At 40.2% G+C, this 16,508-nt stretch overlaps 1 pseudogene; it reads right to left on the reverse strand.

Annotated features, from left to right (window-relative positions):
- Positions 1-3,580: 3,580 nt before the first annotated feature.
- Positions 3,581-5,020, reverse strand: LOC125099305 (keratin, type I cytoskeletal 18-like; annotated as a pseudogene).
- Between the last annotated feature and the right edge of the window lie 11,488 nt (positions 5,021-16,508).

Below are 16,508 nucleotides of genomic sequence, written 5' to 3' on the forward strand. Positions count from 1 at the left end.
AGATACATATTTTTTCTATACAATCAAAAAACTGGAATGAGAAAATAAAATTTTCTTGTTGAAGAAATCACTTCAGAAATAAGAACATGGGCCAAAAAAAGCCTGCCAGAAAAACCTTTAAGGTTTTAATTCTAAAATACATTTTTAGTTTTTCTCCAGATAAAAATTTACTATATATTTTATATACCCATTAATTTGTTTTCCTTTTTAAGATTTTTTTTTTTAAAAGAGAAGGCGTCATATTTTCCCCCCTACCCCCCATGCCTACCATGGTTCCTTGATCCAAACAGACATACTATAAATGCTTGTTCTTTATTTGAACACGCCTACATGGTACGCTTTGAGAAGGCACCAGGGAAATTTCCTGCCCCCAAACTCAACCAAACATTTTCTCAAACTGCATTTTCTGTCAACTCTGGGGTAGAAATGATTCCTTCGGGCTTTGTCAGACTAGTTTTAGCTATCAGTTAAGAATTGTCTTGATAATAGCAGCAAATGAATATTCATCGAGTACTTAGTGTATGCCACTACTATGCTAAGCTCGTCATGTGTATCTTCTTAATCCTCATTAACCCTTTGAAATATAAAGCACAATTGATAACCCCGTTATTCAGAAGATAAAGTGAAGATCTGAATATCCTGCCCAAGGTTACTCAGGTAGATGGAGAGCCTGGGGTTGTCTCTACACACTTTGTTGCAGCTGAGCACTAAAAGAGGCAGAATGTAAGTGAGAGGCCAGGATGCTGACAGAGATAACAAATGCCAAAGATATTAATTTTCACAGATTTGTTTAAGCGACCTCCAAGATTTGTTTAAGCGACCTCCAACGGCCCCCCACTGTATCCCATCAACATGAGGAGAATTATTGGTGGAAATAAAGACTCATCCTTGCCTCGAATTTCCTGTTCTCCCTCTGGAAGCCTCACCCTGCAGCTTCTCTCCTTCAGTGCTTTGCCCTGGACTTCCGCTCCAGGGATCTTGGCTCAGCTGGTTTCAGGAAGGCAGCTCCACGCAGCAGTGACAGCACAGATCCCTGCGATTGATGCTCTCCTGCGTAGTTACAGAACTCTAGAATGCCTGTATGTATCAGACCCGGGCGACTTTGATCTCTTTGTAGGTCTAGTGAGTGGACTCTCCCACTCACTCCCTTCTCTTTTGTGGCTCTCCCTGCCCTTTTAAAACTCCTTTTACCTTATCTCTCTCCCCTTCTTTCTGTAGACATTTCTTCTCCCTGTTTTTACTCACATTTAAGCAGGCTGCCAGCTACTTCCCTGAATATGTTCCCCCTATCATGGACATGTAGTTTCTCTTTCTCCCCATGTTCTGATGGGCAGTTTCATCCAGCAGCCATGTTCAGGCGTGGAACAGTTTAGAGGGTCCCCAACAGGGGGGTGATAGCACACAGCGTGCGGTGCTCACCTGTATCCTACAGCTAAATTACCTGCAGTACAGTAACTGCTTTGTGTATGGAACAGTAGATACTATCTCCACTTTCCTAGCAGTCTCTATCTGCCAGTGTTTTCCCCAGTATCTCAGAAGTACAAATTCCCACTAGACTGAACCCTTGGAAGGAAACCCAGATTTTCAAACCTGATTTTTTAAATGATTCCGTTTGACTGCTTGCACTGCACAGTTAAAACACAGACCTTTCAGGAAAATAAACTTCATGAATATTCACTTCCTTTTTGCTGATTTAAATGCCTCATTGAGCTGCTATGCACTTCACATTTAGAAAAACAAATGGAAATTGGCTGATGCATTTTATCAAGTTAGACAAGTTCTTTTTTCTTTTCTTTTTTTTTTCTTCTTTTACTTTTGGTTTAACTTCTTATCCTATGTCTCTAGTTCTCTTTATTTCTTTTTCACTCTGGCATTCTTCCTGGAATCAGAGGCACATTCGAAATGGTTCTAAATTTAGGTTTTCAATGCCAGATACTGTATTTTTGCATATATGAGGTAGAACAAAAGTCTCTAAAAGTCACCTGGGGAGTTAGCACTATCCCATATAAAATCTGAGATTCAGGTCCACGTCAGTAACATCTGTTCCTGTCACATTGCCGTGGAGGTTCCTCATGCCCCCACTTCCTTCATTTTTATCTGGAAAGAATAGGTTAAAAAGAACACCACAAACAAGTCTGAAGGAATCAAGACGTAGTTGGACAGTGGGCACATGGAAAAGTCTCTCTTTACATTGATGGCAGGAAGGCGGATTGTGGGATTTACGAGTTTACGAGTATGATTGGAAGCCTCAAGATCTTTCTAGTACTACCTGGTAGGAATGCTTTTGCTTACTGGACAGGGTGACAACCCTGTGTTCTTCACTTTGCCTTATAACTCCTCTTGCCATTCAGTCCCCTGTGGGGCAGATACCCAAGTGCTAAGGGATTGATCTTGGCAATGATTCCCAAGTCAGGTTCTAGGGAATACCTGTGACCTATGAGATTGGACCAGCAATGCCTCTAACACGTAGGTCTTGCAGTTTTTAATCTTGTCCATCTATGGTCTATTTTCCCATAGGCCTGGGTGGTTCCACTTAAAACTTCAATCAGATCATGTCACGGCCAGATTTGAATCTAATGTTTTTCCCATATCCACAAAGACCTGGATGCTGTGGTTCCTGGCTTTCTCTGGGACCCATTTCCCCCAGTCTTCTGTATGCTCCCTCAGTTGCTGCCTCACAAAGGTAGCTCCATGCAGCGGTGATAACAGAGACCCCTCTCAGGCCAACTCTCCAACCTGCAAGCATGCCTTTAGCACAGCGCCTTTGAAACTGCCATTAGGTAGGCCTGGAAGCACTACTTCCTCTCATTTTACTCAGGTCTTTGCTCAAATGGCATCTCCTCAGAAAGGCTTTCCCTGGCCAAAGTGTCTAAAATAAGACTCAACTGCCACTCTCTGTTCTCTTACCCCAGTGGCTTTCAAACTCATTTGCCTGTTACCCATGATACGAAATACATTTTGCACCATGACCCCATATGATGTACACAGATGGCTGCAACTAAAATTCATACAATAATACCTGTATTTACTGTGGGAGATACACTCCAATATATTTGAACCCATTCCATTCTACTCATTTCATCTCATTCCATTCTAATTATTTCATTAAACATCGTTCTGGCTACTTCCCCTCAAGTGGATTTTACTACCAACTGAGTGGTTATAACCTATTGCCATGTTATAAATACTGCTTTAGTTTTTCATAGCAGTTATATTTTATATACTGTTTGTCCTCATCTCTTTTTTTCCAGAGTATAAGCTCTGTGAAGGACACAAAAAATGCAGACTTTAGTAGGTTTTATCAATGTTGTATCCACAGTGCTGAGGCACATATAATAGGCACTCAATAACTATATGTTGAATGACTGAGTGAATGTGTTAAGTGTTTACAGGAAAAAGGTTTTGTTTTCAAATAACTGGGGGGAAATTCTGTATTTTCTGTATCCCTCTTGAAGATTCATAATACCTATTAGAATTTTCAAAATTTCAAGATGTTCTCTAGCAAAGAAACTGTTTGGTTTGTTAACCCCAGGATTCAGAAATTTAATGGACTCCCTCAGAGCTCTTTTTTTTTTTTTTAACCTTGGAACTTTTTATTGGCCTCCTGCTCCCCAAAGGGTACCCTGCTTCTGCTCCCTCAACGCCTCAGAACTTTGGTGTCATTGGTCTCAGACACGACCTTGCCGTCCACAGTCCTGCGGGTAGTGGTTTTCTGGATGGTCTGCATGGAGCTGCTGCTGTCCAGGGCGTCAGTGAGATTGAAGTCCTCCCCATCTTCCAGCAGGCGATGGTAGGTGGCGATCTCAGCCTCCAGCTTGACCTTGACATTCAATAGGGCTTCGTACTCCTGGGCCTGGCGCTGCCCCTCTGCCCGGGTCTGGGACAGCTCAGACTCCAGGTGCAGCAGGACCCCGTTGAGCTGCTCCATCTGCATGGCGTAGCGGGTTTCGACCTCCCTAAGGCTGTTCTCTAAGCTGGCCTTCAGGTTTCTCATCGAGTCCAGGTTGATCTCCAAGGACTGGGCGGTACGTCTCAGCTCCGTGAGGGTCATCTCAGCCTCTCCTATCTCCGTGGTCTGTGTGGTGACCACTGTGGTGCTTTCCTCAATCTGCTGGGACCAGTACTTGTCCAGCTCCTCTCAGTTCTTCCGAGCCAGCTCGTCATACTGGGCCCAGATGTCTGCCATGATCTTGCTGAGGTCCTGAGACTTGGGGGCATCCAACTCCACGGTCAACCTGGAGTTGGCAATTTGGTTCTGTAGACCCTTTACTTCCTCCTCATGGTTCTTCTTCATGAAGAGCAGCTCCTCCTTGAGAGCCTCAATCTCTGTCTCCAGCTGCAGCCTAGTGACATTGGTGTCATCGATGACCTTGCGGAGCCCGTGGATGTCACTCTCCATGGACTGGCGCATGGCCAGTTCGTCTCATACTTGACTCTGAAGTCATCAGCAGCAAGACGGGCATTGTCAATCTGCAGAACGATGCGGGCATTGTCAATCTGCAGAACGATGCGGGCATTGTCCACAGAACTTGCAAAAATCTGAGACCTCAGCTCCTCGATGGTCTTGAAGTAATGCCCCCAGTCTCTGACCTGGGGTCCCTTCTTCTCCAGGTGTTCCCGGATTCTCACCTCCAATCTCTGATTATCTGCCTCCAGGCTCCTCAGCCTCTCCAGGTAGGAGGCCAGGCGGTCATTCAGTTCTTGCATGGTTTCTTTCTCGCCCTGCATGCCCCCTATGCCGGCCAGACCCCCCGCCATCCTGGCGGCCAACCGCGTGGCCAGGCCCCCGGACCCCCAGCCGCCCCGGAAGCTGGTGGAGCGGGATACGGAGATCCGGGAGCCTGAGCCTCCGGCGCCTGCATAGACGCTGGCCGTGCTGCTGACGGGCCGGACCCGGTGGCTGGGCGACTGCATGGAGCCCAGGGACCGATAGTTGGAAGAGAAGGTGGAGTGGGTGGTGAAGCTCATGCTGTTCGGAGAGTAAGATGAGAGGCCAGGACTCGGACTCGGGCGCGGGCCAGGAAGCGTGCCAGGTCCGCGACTCAGAGCTCTTTTTTATTATACATCTTTAACACATCATGGGGCATCAGTGATACTCAACTTAAGCAAATACACCAGTAATGGGTTTGAGCCCAGGCGATAGATAGTGGGGTCTTGGCTCATCACTTTCTCCCCCAAATGGAGGTATTAACAGTTCAGTTAGTGGATGGTGGGTAGGCTCAAGGATCCTGAGGGAAGGGCTAAGTGGTTTGAGCTACAGGAATGCAGCCTTTGGGTGAATTGGAAAAGCGGTGGCTGTATTCCAGTCTGGAGGAGATGTTCAGATGATTTCAAAACTAGGATGATTGTTCTTGTCACTATCCCTGAATATGAAGCCTGAGCAAAGAAATACTCTGCTTTATTTCTCTAACCTTTTAACTATAGATCCATAGTTGGGGGTAATGGTCCAAAGAGAAATGGCCAGTGGATCAGGAGAGGAACAGAAGATCAATATCACTTCTTTCTTCACTTTGTCTAGAGGATATCAGCAGAGAGAATCTCCTTGTGGAGCAGGTGGAAGAGGCAGGGAGTCATGAGAGGCTGCTTTAGCTGCTGTTGTTCATACCATTAGTCTTTTAAGAGGGGATATTTAGGGGTGACTGGGTGGCTCAGTTGGTTGGGCGTCTGCCTTTGGCTTAGGTCGTGATTCTAGAGTCCTGGGATCTAGCCCCACATTGGGCTCTCTGCTCAGCAGGAGCCGGCTTCTCCCTCTCCTTGCTGCTCCCCTTGCTTGTTCTCTCTCTGTCAAATAAATAAATAAATAAAAATCTTAAAAAAAAAAAGAGAGAGAGACAGAGAGAGAGGATATTTACATGAACTGAATCTGTGGGTGATAAGAAATTAGGCCCTAAATCACTGTTAGATGCTATCATTATTATTGTTTCTCCTCCCACTTCTTCTTTCTTCCTCCTCCTCCTTTTCTTCCTCCTCCTGGAAGACTCTCTCACTTATGTAAGAGGCACCTACATTCAGTACTTTAATTCTGGAAGCAGCATCTCTGCTTTTAAGATTGTCAATTTTTATGCTTTATTAATCAGTTCTTGGTTCTACTTCCTCCCTTTGCCTCCTTGAAGTTGTAAATCAGATAGCAGAGTCGTTTGTCCACTGTGACTCTTTGCCCAGTTCTGTGGGCCGGGAAGTAGTGCTGCATTTCTTTCCATGACTTGAGCCTGATGGGACACCTATTTTATTTGCTGTGTTTCTGCAATTGCATGTTACTGTAAAGGCACGATTTCTCAGCTTATGCTTCTATCCGAGAGGGAGATTTGGGCAGCACCATCACACTGTAGATATCATTTTTAAGTCAGAAAAATGTTTCAACACCCCTTCTCCACAGTTCATCAGTTATTAAGAGAGATGATTACTGTGAAGGTTCCAAAGTAATGACTTGGCGTCTGGAGTCCCTTCATCTAATGTGAGATGAAAGGCACAGAGAGTGACAACTTTAGGCAGAATGTTCCTTCAGAGGTGACATACTTAATTTTAAAAATGTGGGGTGCACATTGTCTTTATGGATGGGAATATTAGCGCTATGGTGACCCTAGTGAGGGGAAGTGCCTGAGGATGTCTTAAGAAGCACTGGAAGATTAATGCCTCAAACAAACCTAAGGAAAAAGGAACGATACTCAAGAGCAGTTGCAAACTCTTGGATCTTTTCTCTGTGGAACAATGTTGCATGAGTCTCTAATGGAAAGTGCCTCAAAGGCGTCCAGGAACCAGCAGGAACTCCTGCTATCCTAAAGCCTAAAGATTAACACCATGCATGGCATCATAAGACGGAGAGCCAGAGTAAAGATGCAATTGTTACACTGTGTTGCATCCTCTGGTGACTATCTCTGTGGTTTACTCTTTGCTGAGAGAGCCCATTAGTTCAAAGGCACAGAGTTCTGCGGACAAAGACCCTTGCTTCTCCAGCACCCTTTGAAAATGGCCTTTGATATGGGACAAACCTGAGCTCACTCTCATTTTGTCACTTGTTGGCTGTGCAGCTTTGAAGGACTTACTTAACCTCTCTGTGCTATTGTTCCTACATTCGTAAAATTAAAGTAATGATTTTTATATATCAAGGTTGCTGTGATCACTAAGTCACAAAACAGCAAGTCTTTGAGCTTAACATTCTGTGTTCAAATCCCAGTTCAGTTGCTCGTCAACTATGTGTGATTTTGGCTGTCATTCTCCAACACTCTGCCCATATCTACATCATGGGGTTGTTGTGAGGATAAAATGTAATACTTCATGGATAGTTCTTAGCCTTGTAACTTTTCCAGAATTACAGGTCCACCATAAATACCAACCACTGTTAACATAAACCATATTAATTAAGGTGGTTATGTTCATAGTAGGTGTGGCATAAATCTTAGTGCTCTTGTCTCCTAAAATATTCCTATTCAGGGGTTTGTTTGTTTACTTATTGTTTGTTTACTTACTGCTAATGAAAACTTTTCTGACCAGGGATGTTCTTATTGAAGTTAATTTTGCAGTTTTCCCCTTGAAATTGTGTGACCCTTACACAATTGGAGACTTACAGGTCAGAAACATTTTGGGATAAGGGACCCTTTGTCTCAGATATTCTTGCACAAAAGAGAGGATGGGCCATGACTGATTTTTACCAGCAGTTAAAGATAATTGTCACAAACATTTGGGAGGTGTGACAGGAAGGAGCACAGACTGGGATCAGATGAGAGGGGTCGAATCCCAGTCCAAACACCCCTTTCCAGCTGTATTGGCCTTAGGCTAGTGTTTTTGTGTGTGTGTGTGTGTTTTTTTTAAACTATCCGGGGCTTTCTGGAGAACTATAATGAAGATAATGCCTCTATGAAAGGCTGATTAAATGAGATCACTGATGTGAAAAGTGCCTGTGTTTTGCAAACTATAAAACCCTATACAAAGAGATCTGAAGACATAAAAAATCAAGGATTTATTTTTATTAATTTAAGTTCCCAGAATAGAATGATTTGGGAAATAAAAGAGGAAATTGACAGTATTGTTATAATGCACTGTGGTAGCACAACAAATGTTTTGCTTGTTTAAAAGTTTTCCCCAGAAAGTAAGGGTAAGGATCAGAAGAAATTAGGATTCAAATTTGGTTATATTTAAAACTGCTTCCTCATTTAAAATGTATATTATAATATATTGAATTTTAAAGACAGATCATGGGCAGGTATCTGGAATTTAGTGCAATTCCAACATTCCAATTAGGTCATAATATAAAACTCGAGGTACACAGAACCAGACGGTGAGGAATGACATTTGGCACGGATTATTCCCTGTTCTATGATTATATCATGATTATGGAAAAACATAGCTAGATACACCTCTCTGCTTAACATTTTATTTCTTAGGTTGAAGGTATATAGAATTTGTTAATACATGGGCTTTGGGAGTGAGGTAGACATTTTGACACTTGCCAAACATTTTCAGGATTCCATCTCCTGGGTACACTGTAAGATTGTAATTCCTGTTAACCTTGTATTTGCCCATGTGACGCCTTCCAGCCAGTGAGATGTGAGCAGAAGAGACATTTGTTCCATCTGGGCTACAGCGTTTGAATTGCTGCTTTGAGACCTGCAGACCTCCATTTTCTTTCACGTAAAGTGACTGGCGATGTTAGAGATTTTGGTTGGTCTGTTAGCTGGGACCCTGCGTGATCAAGAAAAGCAGAGCCCCCCCATGCACATCTACCATAAAGGGGAAGACATCTCTGTGATTTTAAGCTACTGGGAATTGGGAAGTCATAACCTTGCCTAGCCTGACACAGAGACAGGCAAATCCATGTTTTGTGTTTTGATCTTACTTCTGACACATACTACTGGGTGACTTTGGACACATAATCTTTCTAAGCCTCAACTTCCTCATCTGTATTATCATCTCATTGGGAGATTATACTAATGCTAAATTCATAGGGTTGTTTTGAGAATTAAATAGGTTAATGTAGATAAAGTACTTAGGATAGTACCTTGCATATGGCAGGCATTAAGAAATGCATTTATTTTTATTAATATTTTATTAGAATCCTAGGATCTTAGTATTTGAATGCAACTTAGAAGCCGTCTACTCAAACATACTTTATTTTTCATCACTGACGGAGAATAACAGTTAGGGTTGTGACTGCTAGAGCAGGGTTCTTAATATGTGTTACATGACTGCCACTGAAATTGTATGATAAACTTATGCAAATAGGGTTCCTGGATTCCATCAGATTCTCAGTGGAGTTCCCCTCCAACTAAATATCGAACATCACTTCTAGAACATCTCAGATGATTCTAAAGTTTTGTAATTCTGAATACCTTGCTTAAGTCAAGATTTGTTCATGAGATCCTTCTGGTATCCCTAATTAGAGAAGAAAAAAAAAAACCTGAATTTGGCTTGACCTATTGCACATTGCCCATTCCCTTTCCTAATGGCCCTGAGTGTAATTTTTCTGGGTCAGGAGGCGTCTCTTCCCTAGAGAGCAGCTGTATGACTGATGCTGGGCATTGCTTCATGGGCATCTTCCAACATGGGCTCTCATGAGGCAGTCAGGATTACAGCATGCTGGGAGAACTGGGGCAACAGTATCTGGTCATAAACGGGAAGCAGAAACTGATCCTTCTAGAAGAGATAGATAGTTATGAGACATGTCCCCATGGGGGCTGCATAACTGTGGTTCACTTCTGGACTGGTGTATAATCCAAGACGGAAAGCCTGGGAAGATGAACTAATGGTCCACCCACTTGAGGGAGTTGGGGCTGGAAGGAAAGAAGGTGCAGTAACTAGATAAGGTTTGTGATACTTGCCCCCTGGAATGACAGGAGGCAAATAGACTGAAGTCTTAGCCCTGTTGGCTTTAGGGGGTAATAAAATGGCCTTCAAGTTGCTGGGTGAAGATTATATCTATTTGAAGATAGCTATTGCTGGAGGAGGGCTGGAGACCATCTCGTGTAAGCGTTCTCTTAGTTAGACTTGTCACCTTCTTATTCCAAAAATATTTACAAAACATGAATTAGATGCCAACCACTCTGCTAGTTGCTCTGGATCTAAAGAAGTGAACAAAGATTACCCTATGTTATCAAGGAACTCTGATTCTAGCTGAGAAATAGAAGGATGTTTACAGGGCAGAGGATGGGATTGAACAGTTCTGTTTTCTGACTGGCGTCCTCTAGCATTACCTGATTTGCTCCCAGCTAGCAGTGTTCCTTATTTCCTTATTTTCCATGCTCTGTGATATCCGTTATCGTACTTTCATAAGCATTTTTTTTAAGATTTTATTTATTTATTTGACAGAGATCACAAGCAGGCAGAGAAGCAGGCAGAGAGAGAAGAGGAAGCAGGCTCCCCGCTGAGCAGAGAGCCCGATGTGGGGCTCGATCCCAGGACCCTGAGATCATGACCTGAGCCGAAGGCAGCGGCCTAACCCACTGAGCCACCCAGGCGCCCCCATAAGCATGTTTTTACACGTGTGGGACTTCCTTTATTCTCCCCAGTCTAAACCACTCTTTTGGGCCTGTGCTTGTTTATAGACTCCTGCTCTCATGACTCTCATCTTAAAAAAAAAATCCTAAACTCGTTAAAGAAAACGAGAAAAAAAATACCGTTTTCTTTAGATGTCTTCACCTTCATTCACTTCCACTTGAAAACATAAGTGATTATGTTGCCAAGATTTTCTCTCTCTCTCTTTTTTTAAAGAGCCTCTCATTTATCCCCCTTGGGCCTTCTTTCCTTTGAGAATGTGAACCCAGGAAATTATACTCATATTTTCTCTGGACATTTAAAATCAACTCTCCTTAAAGCTAAGGCCTGCACTGATTGCCATTCACATTTAAAGAGTTAGAGTACTCCCATTCCTCCTTGTTCTTATAGGGTGCCTTACTGTTTTCCTGAGTTTTATCATTTTTATGGCATCTTAGGTAGGCCATTCTACAAAGGAAGAACTTGAGATCTAAGATACATTCTTCGCTTTATTTCACTGACAACAGTGTCATGTATTACAAGGAGATCAAAATATATAGCTCCAGTGACCTGCCCCAATTTCTGGTTATCTGTGTTTATAAATATCCACTTCTCTTTGACACTATGGAATATAGTGTTTTTGAGAATGCATTCATAGGAGTCCAGCAGTGGCTATGCAAAAGGAAAAATGAAAGACCTGTTCAATAAGCCTTAGTAGCACCAACTTTGGTGATAGAAGTAAGGCGGATAAGAACTTTTATTGCTCAAGTAAACAGTCACATCTAAATAATTAGTAACACATTCTCATAATCACTTCCCAAATGGCCAAGGTATTTGGTTTTCTAACGTAGAATTCTGAAGGCTTGGATATATGTGCTCTCTGGCATATATTTGCATACATTTTTCTCTCTTCCTACCTTAGATTTGAACTTCTGTACATGGAAGATGGATCCATTTACTCTTTTTAAAGTCTCTGTTTTTGCTCTTTGACTTATAGCCTCCTCTCATCTTTTCACCAGCTTTGACATAACTCCTCTCTCATTCTGGGATTTTAATTATCTTTGCCTTGCTGTTTTTGCTTGTTAGACCTCCATCTTTGTGCAACTGTGTGTCTCTTCAACAGAAGCCCTCAGATTTCTACAAAGAAGGAAGTCACATCAGGTTCAGTGAAGAACCACTGGAAGCTTGTGGGGCTTGAGGTTTGAAGGGACTTTGAAACTTTTGGGGATTGTGTGTGTGTGTGTGTGTGTGTGTGTGACTTGCTGAAAGGTTTCTATTTCTAAGGGGAGAAAGCATTTCTTCACAAAAGCTCAAAAGACTGGGACATCAAATAACTCTTACAAAACATTTTGATGAGTTAAGTGTAAATGAATCAGTAACATATGGATTGAATTTCCCTTAAAATACACATGGGTTTAAAAATTAAGGGGAAAAGTGCTTGGCAAAGTTCTCTTTGGGTTTGGCCAAGACTGATTCCTTTGAAAACTAGTTCAAGACATGATGCCAATCATGAAATGCTTCTGGGTCCACACATCTCTGGTTCAAAGTGCTCTCTTCTTCAGAATCCTCTATTTCCCTGCTTTGTGTGCTGTTATCAGGACTGTGTCACCTCAATAGTCCTAATCAGAATAACATCTAAGAATAGCAAGTTCATATAAAAGAATCTTCTCTCATGTAGGAAGTGCTAATGAACAGAGCTTTGTAGAGTGCATTGAATAGGTACATTATGATTCATTTACTTCCCAATTTATTGAATATCTATTACGTCTTAGGTACCTGGATAACAAAGTTGAATCAAGTATGATTCAGCTCAGCCTCTGTGATGGTTTATTTTATGTGTCAACGTGACTAGGCCACAGGTTGCCCATATATTTGGCTAAACATTACTTCTAGGTGTATCTGTCAGAATGTTTCCAAAAAAGATGAGCATTTTAAACTATAGACTGAGTAAAGCAACTTGTTCTCCCCAGTGTGGTTGAGCTTTATTCACTAGACAAAGTGAAGCCTCTGAAGATGTTTGAGCAGGGGTGTAATAAAATCAAAGTAGTGTTTTAGGAAAGCTAGTCAGGTGATTTTGTATAAAATGGATCAGAAACGGGAGAGTTTGGGGATCAGGTAACCAGAAGACACTTAGAAGACTTGATTTATATAGCTTGATGTCTTGACTAATTTATTTTTGCACAATAGTTTTTTATTTCCTGATGATTGATCACATTTTAGTTGTGTACCCCCAATGCAGTTACATTTATGTTTTAAGTTAAATCACAATTAGTGATTGTGTCATTATGATTTATAAATATTGTTGACTTCTGAGCCAATAGTGTATCAGGATTTCATCTTTTTCTTATAAAGCATTTGTTTTTCTTGGAGTTTCTAACTGGGTCAATTTTTTTACTTGCATAATTTGCTAACCACAAATTTTAATTATTTTCAAATGTTCATCATATCAATTGTTCTATCAAATTTCCCTTTTCACTAGGGTCTTCTCTTCAAGACTCCCTAGTTGTCTTTCTCCAGTCTGGACTACTTCTGTTCTTTGATTTTATCCTGAGAATTTGGTTTTGATTCTTCTGCAATAGATTTTTGCTCTTTCTTGGATTCATACTTCCCTCTTCCCCTTTATTTCATTGCTAGAGTACATTCCTTAATAGACTTACTGAAAAAGAGAACTTGTTCAAATAATTTTCTGTTTACTTGCATTTGTTCATTCTAATCTGCAATTGGCTGATGGCTTGGTTGGCTTGGAATGCTTGGTTCATAATTTCCATTTCTCTCTGAATTTTGAAGGCAGCATTGCCAATGAGAAGTCTGATGCCCTTCATATTTTGACCCTTTGTATTAAATCTGATTCTTTCTTTTTTGGAAGCTTCTCAGGTATTCCTTCACTTTTCATTGTATCTGTTGCTTCTGAGTCCATAGTTGGTCCATTTAAATTTCCTAAAATAAGCCATTTAGAAGCAAGTCTAACTTGAATATTGAGATATATACTTAAATTTATATATAATAGAGATTTTCCATGAAGAAACAAAAAGAGAAAAAAATGAAAACTGAATAAACTATGTATCTGTCTTTTTATTTAGAATTTCTCTAACTTGTGAAATTGGAGTTTGAGATAATTTTCTCTGTTGATATTTAAGATCCATGAGATGCATAAAAAGAGGCACTGGCAGTATCTAAGAAAACACTTGCCAATATCACAGTACCACCCCACACCCCCCAACATAAACACACACACACACACACACTGGGCAATTACTTCTTTACAGTATTTCTAAAAATTGGAAAATATTTCAAAAATATTAAAAGTACAACATATAATATAGGAGACACTTAGGTATCCCTTACCCAATTTTAAATGATAGTATCATTTCACCATTTAGAATTTTCATGAGATAAAAATATTTTTGATATTCTTAAACTTCTCCCTGCCTCATTACCGTTTCCCATTTTCTTTCCAGAAACAACTCTCCTCCAATGCTGGTGTCACACATTTCCTTACATGTTTTAGTACATTGCAATAAATAATCAAAGACAAATAATATGTCTATCTTTTTCTGAGTTCATATAAAATAATTTATATAAATACCATCATATTGTGAAATCTTCCATCACTTGATTTTTTCATTCAACTTTGTTTTTGAATTTTATCCATAGTAATATATAGAAATAGTTCATTCATTCATCTTAATAGTTGTAGAACATCCAGTAGAAATAATAAATCAGAGTTTATGTATCCATTTCTCTCAGAGGACCATTGGGTAGGTTATATATTTTTGTGATTACATGCAATACTTTAGTGAACCTTTCTGCACGTGTCTTCAGGAGCACGGATGTGGGACTATCTCTAGCACAATGATGCTCACACAGTAGTGTGCGTTAGAACTAGCTAAGACGGCTGTGACAACAAAGATGTTTGGGCCCTACCCCCAAATTTTCTGATTCAGCAGGTGTAGGTGAGCCCAAGAATTTGAATTTGTAACAAATTTTTAGAATCACTGCTCTAGGGTTGAGCTACAGGTGAAATTTTTGGCCATTGGGTATCTATATATTTTCCACTTACCTAGTGATTTCCAAACTGCTGGGGATTTCTAAACATACAATGTTTGCATCTATATATACCTCCACTACCAATGTATGTGTCCTTATTTCTCACTGTCTTGACAAAACTTGGTGTTATAAGTTTTTAAAATTATTGTCAATACAAATGATATCTGTTTCATTTTATGGTTTTATGATTAATAGTGAGATTAAACCTAATTTCCTATTTTAATGCTCATTGCTTTTCTTTTCTATAAATTCTATATCCTTTGCTTCCCTCCCCGTAGGTTGACTGATTTATTTATTTTATTGCTTTGAGGAAGTTCTTTATATATTCTGGCTACTAATCCTCTATCTGATAATGGGCTGCAAATCTCTTCCCTTCATCTCCTATTCTGTGATATCTCTCACTTCATTTATAATATTTTTGATGGAGAAAAGTTTGAAATATCAATGGAGTCAATGTCAGTATTTCCCTTCGTGATTTGTACACAACATTTGGTTAAGAAATCTTAACCTACCCTGATGTTGTAAAGATATATCATATATTTATAAGCTTAAAGCTTCCACTTTTATTTTTCACATTTAGTTTTAATTTATTTGGGATTAATTATATGTATTGAATAAGGTAGGAAGCTAATTTTTTTTCCAGAGGGGGAATCAGTCACTTTCTCTGTCATAACCAAATTTCTATTCATTTTTGCATCTGCTTCCAAGCTCCTTTGTCCATTCTATTAATCTTTTATTTATTCCAGAGCCACTTAAAAGTATTAAAAAATACTTTTAAATTACTTGAAATTTGAAATGTCTAGAGAATATAGGGGGATTTTTCTCACCATATTTCTTGTCTTTAAAATAAACTTACCTCTTCTTAGTTCCTCTGACAAGGTTCAATATGTTAGGTTGGGTGAAAAACTGGGTTTACATTTACCAGTTGGCTCTATCTCTTTATTTGGGATTGAAGTATTTCTCTGTAATAACATGTGCTTATTTGAACTTGATTTCTTTTTTACAAAAATTTGAGTTAGATTTTTTTTAAAAGACCACAATGCAATAGAAATAATTGTGTGTGTGTGTGTGTGTGTGTGCACGTGTGCGCATAAGCACGCGCACACATGCTTGAAGGTAGAAATAAGAAGAGTATGTCAACCGTGAAGGTCATAAAATTATTGGATTCAACATAAAGCCCCATTCAAACCTTTCTAGTGAGGTTGAAGAAGGATGTGTGATAAATATTTGACTCCTCTGACAGAAGGAAACATGCAAGTTTATGGTGGGAAAAAATTTTATCTTAATACCAAACACTGTCAGAAAGTTTTACAGAGAGCATTTCATAGGGAATAGTGAAAATAGTGTTCTCGATAATAATATATTAACAGGTACAGAAATGCATTTCTTATGGTGGCGGTGAACAAAATTTTAATTTTATAAAAATTGATAGCAAACAGTTAATGTGACATATTCTGCCCCTTCCCATGGTCCAACTTGATTCAGGAATATAAATGAGAATAAAGGGATCTTTAGGTAGACAAAATTTTTCTCTAACTTTGTAGTTGGCAAAGTAGGGCTCTTGGGTCCAATCCACCCTGCCACCTTTTTTGCAAATAAAGTTTTTTGGAACACAGCCAGACTCATTTGTCTGCATATTATCTATGGCTGCTTTCCTGCTACCAGTGGCAGAGTTGAGTAGTTGTGATAAAGACTATATGGCCCGCAAGACTGAAAGTATTAACTTTCTGGCCCTTTCTAGAAAATGTTTGCCATCCCCTTCTCCAAATTATCATTCCTTAAATTATTAACTTTATGTTTACTCTAGGCCTATTTTTAAATCCCACCCCTCACTTTTATAGCACCTGTGAGTATAAGCCAAAGTTGTTTTGGGCACAATGGTCAAGGTGAGGCACTTGGCCAAGATGATTCATCAATGTCCTTATTCAGGAAGCAAATGTAGTCTCACTCTGTACAGTCTTCCTACCCAGAATTTCATCACCCAAAGGAAAAAC

This window comes from Lutra lutra, chromosome 4 (genome assembly GCF_902655055.1).
Source record: "Lutra lutra chromosome 4, mLutLut1.2, whole genome shotgun sequence".
In the NCBI taxonomy this organism is placed as follows: domain Eukaryota; kingdom Metazoa; phylum Chordata; class Mammalia; order Carnivora; family Mustelidae; genus Lutra; species Lutra lutra.